Source organism: Oncorhynchus keta, unplaced genomic scaffold (assembly GCF_023373465.1).
Source record: "Oncorhynchus keta strain PuntledgeMale-10-30-2019 unplaced genomic scaffold, Oket_V2 Un_scaffold_1579_pilon_pilon, whole genome shotgun sequence".
Taxonomy (NCBI): Eukaryota; Metazoa; Chordata; class Actinopteri; order Salmoniformes; family Salmonidae; genus Oncorhynchus; species Oncorhynchus keta.
The window spans coordinates 502501-507500 of record NW_026290804.1 but is presented as its reverse complement, the minus strand read 5'-3'; the positions used below and the strand labels follow the sequence as shown (position 1 = coordinate 507500).

Genomic DNA, 5000 nt, shown 5'->3' with positions numbered 1-5000 from the left:
TTTTAGTTAGTGTGTGTTTCTCAGTCCTTCTTTTAGGTCTTCCTTGGTCTTTTAGTGTGTGTTTTCTCAGTCCTTGGTCTTTTAGTTAGTGTGTGTTTCTCAGTCCTTCTTTTAGTTAGTCTTTCCTTGGTCTTTTAGTTAGTGTGTGTTTCTCAGTCCTTGGTCTTTTAGTTAGTGTGTGTTTCTCAGTCCCTAGTCTTTTAGTTAGTGTGTGTTTCTCAGTCCTTGGTCTTTTAGTTAGTGTGTGTTTCTCAGTCCTTGGTCTTTTAGTTAGTGTGTGTTTCTCATTCCTTGGTCTTTTAGTTAGTGTGTGTTTCTCAGTCCTTGGTCTTTTAGTTAGTTGTGTTTCTCAGTCCTTGGTCTTTTAGTTAGTGTGTGTTTCTCAGTCCTTCTTTTAGTTAGTCTTCCTTGGTCTTTTAGTTAGTGTGTTTTCTCAGTCCTTGGTCTTTTAGTTAGTGTGTGTTTCTCAGTCCTTGGTCTTTTAGTTAGTGTGTGTTTATCAGTCCTTGGTCTTTTAGTTAGTGTGTGTTTCTCAGTCATTGGTCTTTTAGTTAGTGTGTGTTTCTCAGTCCTTGGTCTTTTAGTTAGTGTGTGTTTATCAGTCCTTGGTCTTTTAGTTAGTGTGTGTTTCTCAGTCCTCGGTCTTTTAGTTAGTGTGTGTTTCTCATTCCTTGGTCTTTTAGTTAGTGTGTGTTTCTCAGTCCTTGGTCTTTTAGTTAGTGTGTGTTTCTCAGTCCTCTGTCTTTTAGTTAGTGTGTGTTTCTCATTCCTTGGTCTTTTAGTTAGTGTGTGTTTCTCAGTCCTTGGTCTTTTAGTTAGTGTGTGTTTCTCAGTCCTTGGTCTTTTAGTTAGTGTGTGTTTCTCAGTCCTTGGTCTTTTAGTTAGTGTGTGTTTCTCAGTCCTTGGTCTTTTAGTTAGTGTGTGTTTCTCAGTCCTTGGTCTTTTAGTTAGTGTGTGTTTCTCAGTCCTTGGTCTTTTAGTTAGTGTGTGTTTCTCAGTCCTTGGTCTTTTAGTTAGTGTGTGTTTCAGTCCTTGGTCTTTTAGTCCTTGGTCTTTTAGTTAGTTGTGTTTCTCAGTCCTTGTCTTTTAGTTAGTTGTGTTTCTCAGTCCTTGGTCTTTTAGTTAGTGTGTGTTTCTCATTCCTTGGTCTTTTAGTTAGTCTTTTGGTCTTTTAGTTAGTGTGTGTTTCTCAGTCCTTGGTCTTTTAGTTAGTGTTTTTCTCAGTCCTTGGTCTTTTAGTTAGTGTGTGTTTCTCAGTCCTTGGTCTTTTTAGTTAGTGTGTGTTTTTCTCAGTCCTTGGTCTTTTAGTTAGTGTGTGTTTCTCAGTCCTTGTCTTTTAGTTAGTGTGTGTTTCTCAGTCCTTGGTCTTTTAGTTAGTGTGTGTTTCTCAGTCCTTGGTCTTTTAGTTAGTGTGTGTTTCTCAGTCCTTGGTCTTTTAGTTAGTGTGTTTTCTCAGTCCTTGGTCTTTTAGTTAGTGTGTGTTTCTCAGTCCTTGGTCTTTTAGTTAGTGTGTGTTTCTCAGTCCTTGGTCTTTTAGTTAGTGTGTGTTTCTCAGTCCTTGGTCTTTTAGTTAGTGTGTGTTTCTCAGTCATTGGTCTTTTAGTTAGTGTGTGTTTCTCAGTCCTTGGTCTTTTAGTTAGTGTGTGTTTGTCTCAGTCCTTGGTCTTTTAGTTAGTGTGTGTTTCTCAGTCCTTGGTCTTTTAGTTAGTGTGTGTTTCTCAGTCCTTGGTCTTTTAGTTAGTGTGTGTTTCTCAGTCCTTGGTCTTTTAGTTAGTTTTCTCAGTCCTTGGTCTTTTAGTTAGTGTGTGTTTCAGTCCTTGGTCTTTTAGTTAGTGTGTGTTTCTCATTCCTTGGTCTTTTAGTTAGTGTGTGTTTCTCAGTCCTTGGTCTTTTAGTTAGTGTGTGTTTCTCAGTCCTTGGTCTTTTAGTTAGTGTGTGTTTCTCAGTCCTTGGTCTTTTAGTTAGTGTGTGTTTCTCAGTCCTTGGTCTTTTAGTTTTGTTTCTCAGTTCTTTTAGTTAGTGTGTGTTTCTCAGTCCTAGTCTTTTAGTTAGTGTGTGTTTCTCAGTCCTTGGTCTTTTAGTTAGTGTGTGTTTCTCAGTCCTTGGTCTTTTAGTTAGTGTGTGTTTCTCAGTCCTTGGTCTTTTAGTTAGTGTGTGTTTCTCAGTCCTTTTAGTTAGTGTTTTTCTCAGTCCTTAGTGTGTGTTTTCTCAGTCCTTGGTCTTTTAGTTTGTGTTTCTCAGTCCTTGGTCTTTTAGTTAGTGTGTGTTTCTCAGTCCTTGGTCTTTTAGTTAGTGTGCGTTTCTCAGTCCTTGGTCTTTTAGTTAGTGTGTGTTTCTCATTCCTCTGTCTTTTAGTTAGTGTGTGTTTCTCATTCCTTGGTATTTTAGTTAGTGTGTGTTTCTCAGTCCTTGGTCTTTTAGTTAGTGTGTGTTTCTCAGTCCTCTGTCTTTTAGTTAGTGTGTGTTTCTCAGTCCTTGGTCTTTTAGTTAGTGTGTGTTTCTCAGTCCTTGGTCTTTTAGTTAGTGTGTGTTTCTCAGTCCTTGGTCTTTTAGTTAGTGTGTGTTTCTTCCTTGGTCTTTTAGTTAGTGTGTGTTTCTCAGTCCTTGGTCTTTTAGTTAGTGTGTGTTTCTCAGTCCTTGGTCTTTTAGTTAGTGTGTGTTTCTCAGTCCTTTGGTCTTTTAGTTAGTGTGTGTTTCTCAGTCCTTGGTCTTTTAGTTAGTGTGTGTTTCTCATTTAGTTAGTGTGTGTTTCTCAGTCCTTGGTCTTTTAGTTAGTGTGTGTTTCTCAGTCCTTTCTTTTAGTTAGTGTGTGTTTTTTAGTTAGTGTGTGTTTCTCAGTCCTTGGTCTTTTAGTTAGTGTGTGTTTCTCAGTCCTTGGTCTTTTAGTTAGTGTGTGTTTCTCAGTCCCTAGTCTTTTAGTTAGTGTGTGTTTCTCAGTCCTTGGTCTTTTAGTTAGTGTGTGTTTCTCAGTCCTTGGTCTTTTAGTTAGTGTGTGTTTCTCAGTCCTTGGTCTTTTAGTTAGTGTGTGTTTCTCAGTCCTTGGTCTTTTAGTTAGTGTGTGTTTCTCAGTCCTTGGTCTTTTAGTTAGTGTGTGTTTCTCAGTCCTTGGTCTTTTAGTTAGTGTGTGTTTCTCAGTCCTTGGTCTTTAGTGTGTTTGTTTCTCAGTCCCTAGTCTTTTAGTTAGTGTGTGTTTCTCAGTCCTTGGTCTTTTAGTTAGTGTGTTTTTCTCAGTCCTTGGTCTTTTAGTTAGTGTGTGTTTCTTCCTTGGTCTTTTAGTTAGTGTGTGTTTCTCAGTCCTTGGTCTTTTAGTTAGTGTGTGTTTCTCAGTCCTTGGTCTTTTAGTTAGTGTGTGTTTCTCAGTCCTTGGTCTTTTAGTTAGTGTGTGTTTCTCAGTCCTTGGTCTTTTAGTTAGTGTGTGTTTCTCAGTCCTTGGTCTTTTAGTTAGTGTGTGTTTCTCATTCCTTGGTCTTTTAGTTAGTGTGTGTTTCTCAGTCCTTGGTCTTTTAGTTAGTGTGTGTTTCTCAGTCCTTGGTCTTTTAGTTAGTGTGTGTTTCTCAGTCCTTGGTCTTTTAGTTAGTGTGTGTTTCTCAGTCCCTAGTCTTTTAGTTAGTGTGTGTTTCTCAGTCCTTGTCTTTTTGTTAGTGTGTGTTTCTCAGTCCTTGGTCTTTTAGTCTTTTTGGTCTTTAGTTAGTGTGTGTTTCTCAGTCCTAGTCTTTTAGTTAGTGTGTGTTTCTCAGTCCTTGGTCTTTTAGTTAGTGTGTGTTTCTCAGTCCTTCTTTTAGTTAGTGTGTGTTTCTCAGTCCTTGGTCTTTTAGTTAGTGTGTGTTTCTCAGTCCTTGGTCTTTTTAGTTAGTGTGTGTTTCTCAGTCCTTGGTCTTTTAGTTAGTGTGTGTTTCTCAGTCCTTGGTCTTTTAGTTAGTGTGTGTTTCTCAGTCCTTGGTCTTTTAGTTAGTGTGTGTTTCTCAGTCCTTGGTCTTTTAGTTAGTGTGTTTCTCAGTCCTTCTTTTAGTTAGTGTGTGTTTCAGTCCCTGGTCTTTTAGTTAGTGTGTGTTTCTCAGTCCTTGGTCTTTTAGTTAGTGTGTGTTTCTCAGTCCTTGGTCTTTTAGTTAGTGTGTTTTTCTCAGTCCCTAGTCTTTTAGTTAGTGTGTGTTTCTCAGTCCTTGGTCTTTTAGTTAGTGTGTGTTTCTCAGTCCTTGGTCTTTTAGTTAGTCCTTGGTGTGTGTTGTTTCTCAGTCCTAGTCTTTTAGTCTTCCTTCTTTTAGTTAGTGTGTGTTTCTCATTCCTTGGTCTTTTAGTTAGTGTGTGTTTCTCAGTCCTTGGTCTTTTAGTTAGTGTGTGTTTCTCATTCCTTGGTCTTTCTTTTAGTTAGTGTGTGTTTCTCAGTCCTTGGTCTTTTAGTTAGTGTGTGTTTCTCAGTCCTTGGTCTTTTAGTTAGTGTGTGTTTCTCAGTCCTTGGTCTTTTAGTTAGTCCTTGGTCTTTTAGTTTCTCAGTTTCTCAGTCCCTAGTCTTTTTTAGTTAGTGTGTGTTTCTCAGTCCTAGTCTTTTAGTTACTGTGTGTTTCTCAGTCCCTAGTCTTTTTGTTAGTGTGTGTTTCTCAGTCCCTAGTCTTTTAGTTAGTGTGTGTTTCTCAGTCCCTAGTCTTTTAGTTAGTGTGTGTTTCTCATTCCTTGGTCTTTTAGTTAGTGTGTGTTTCTCAGTCCTTGGTCTTTTAGTTAGTGTGTGTTTCTCATTCCTTGGTCTTTTAGTTAGTGTGTGTTTCTCAGTCCTTGGTCTTTTAGTTAGTGTGTGTTTCTCAGTCCTTGGTCTTTTAGTTAGTGTGTGTTTCTCAGTCCTTGGTCTTTTAGTTAGTGTGTGTTTCTCAGTCCCTAGTCTTTTAGTTAGTGTGTGTTTCTCAGTCCCTAGTCTTTTTGTTAGTGTGTGTTTCTCAGTCCCTAGTCTTTTAGTTAGTGTGTGTTTCTCAGTCCCTAGTCTTTTAGTTAGTGTGTGTTTCTCATTCCTT

General features: G+C 38.4%; 1 protein-coding gene across 1 annotated transcript in view; it reads left to right on the top strand.

Annotated features, from left to right (window-relative positions):
• The window catches only part of LOC127927614 (cytochrome P450 26B1-like), a 56895-nt gene that overhangs the window by 22521 nt on the left and 29374 nt on the right, over nucleotides 1-5000 (top strand). The window lies entirely within an intron of this gene.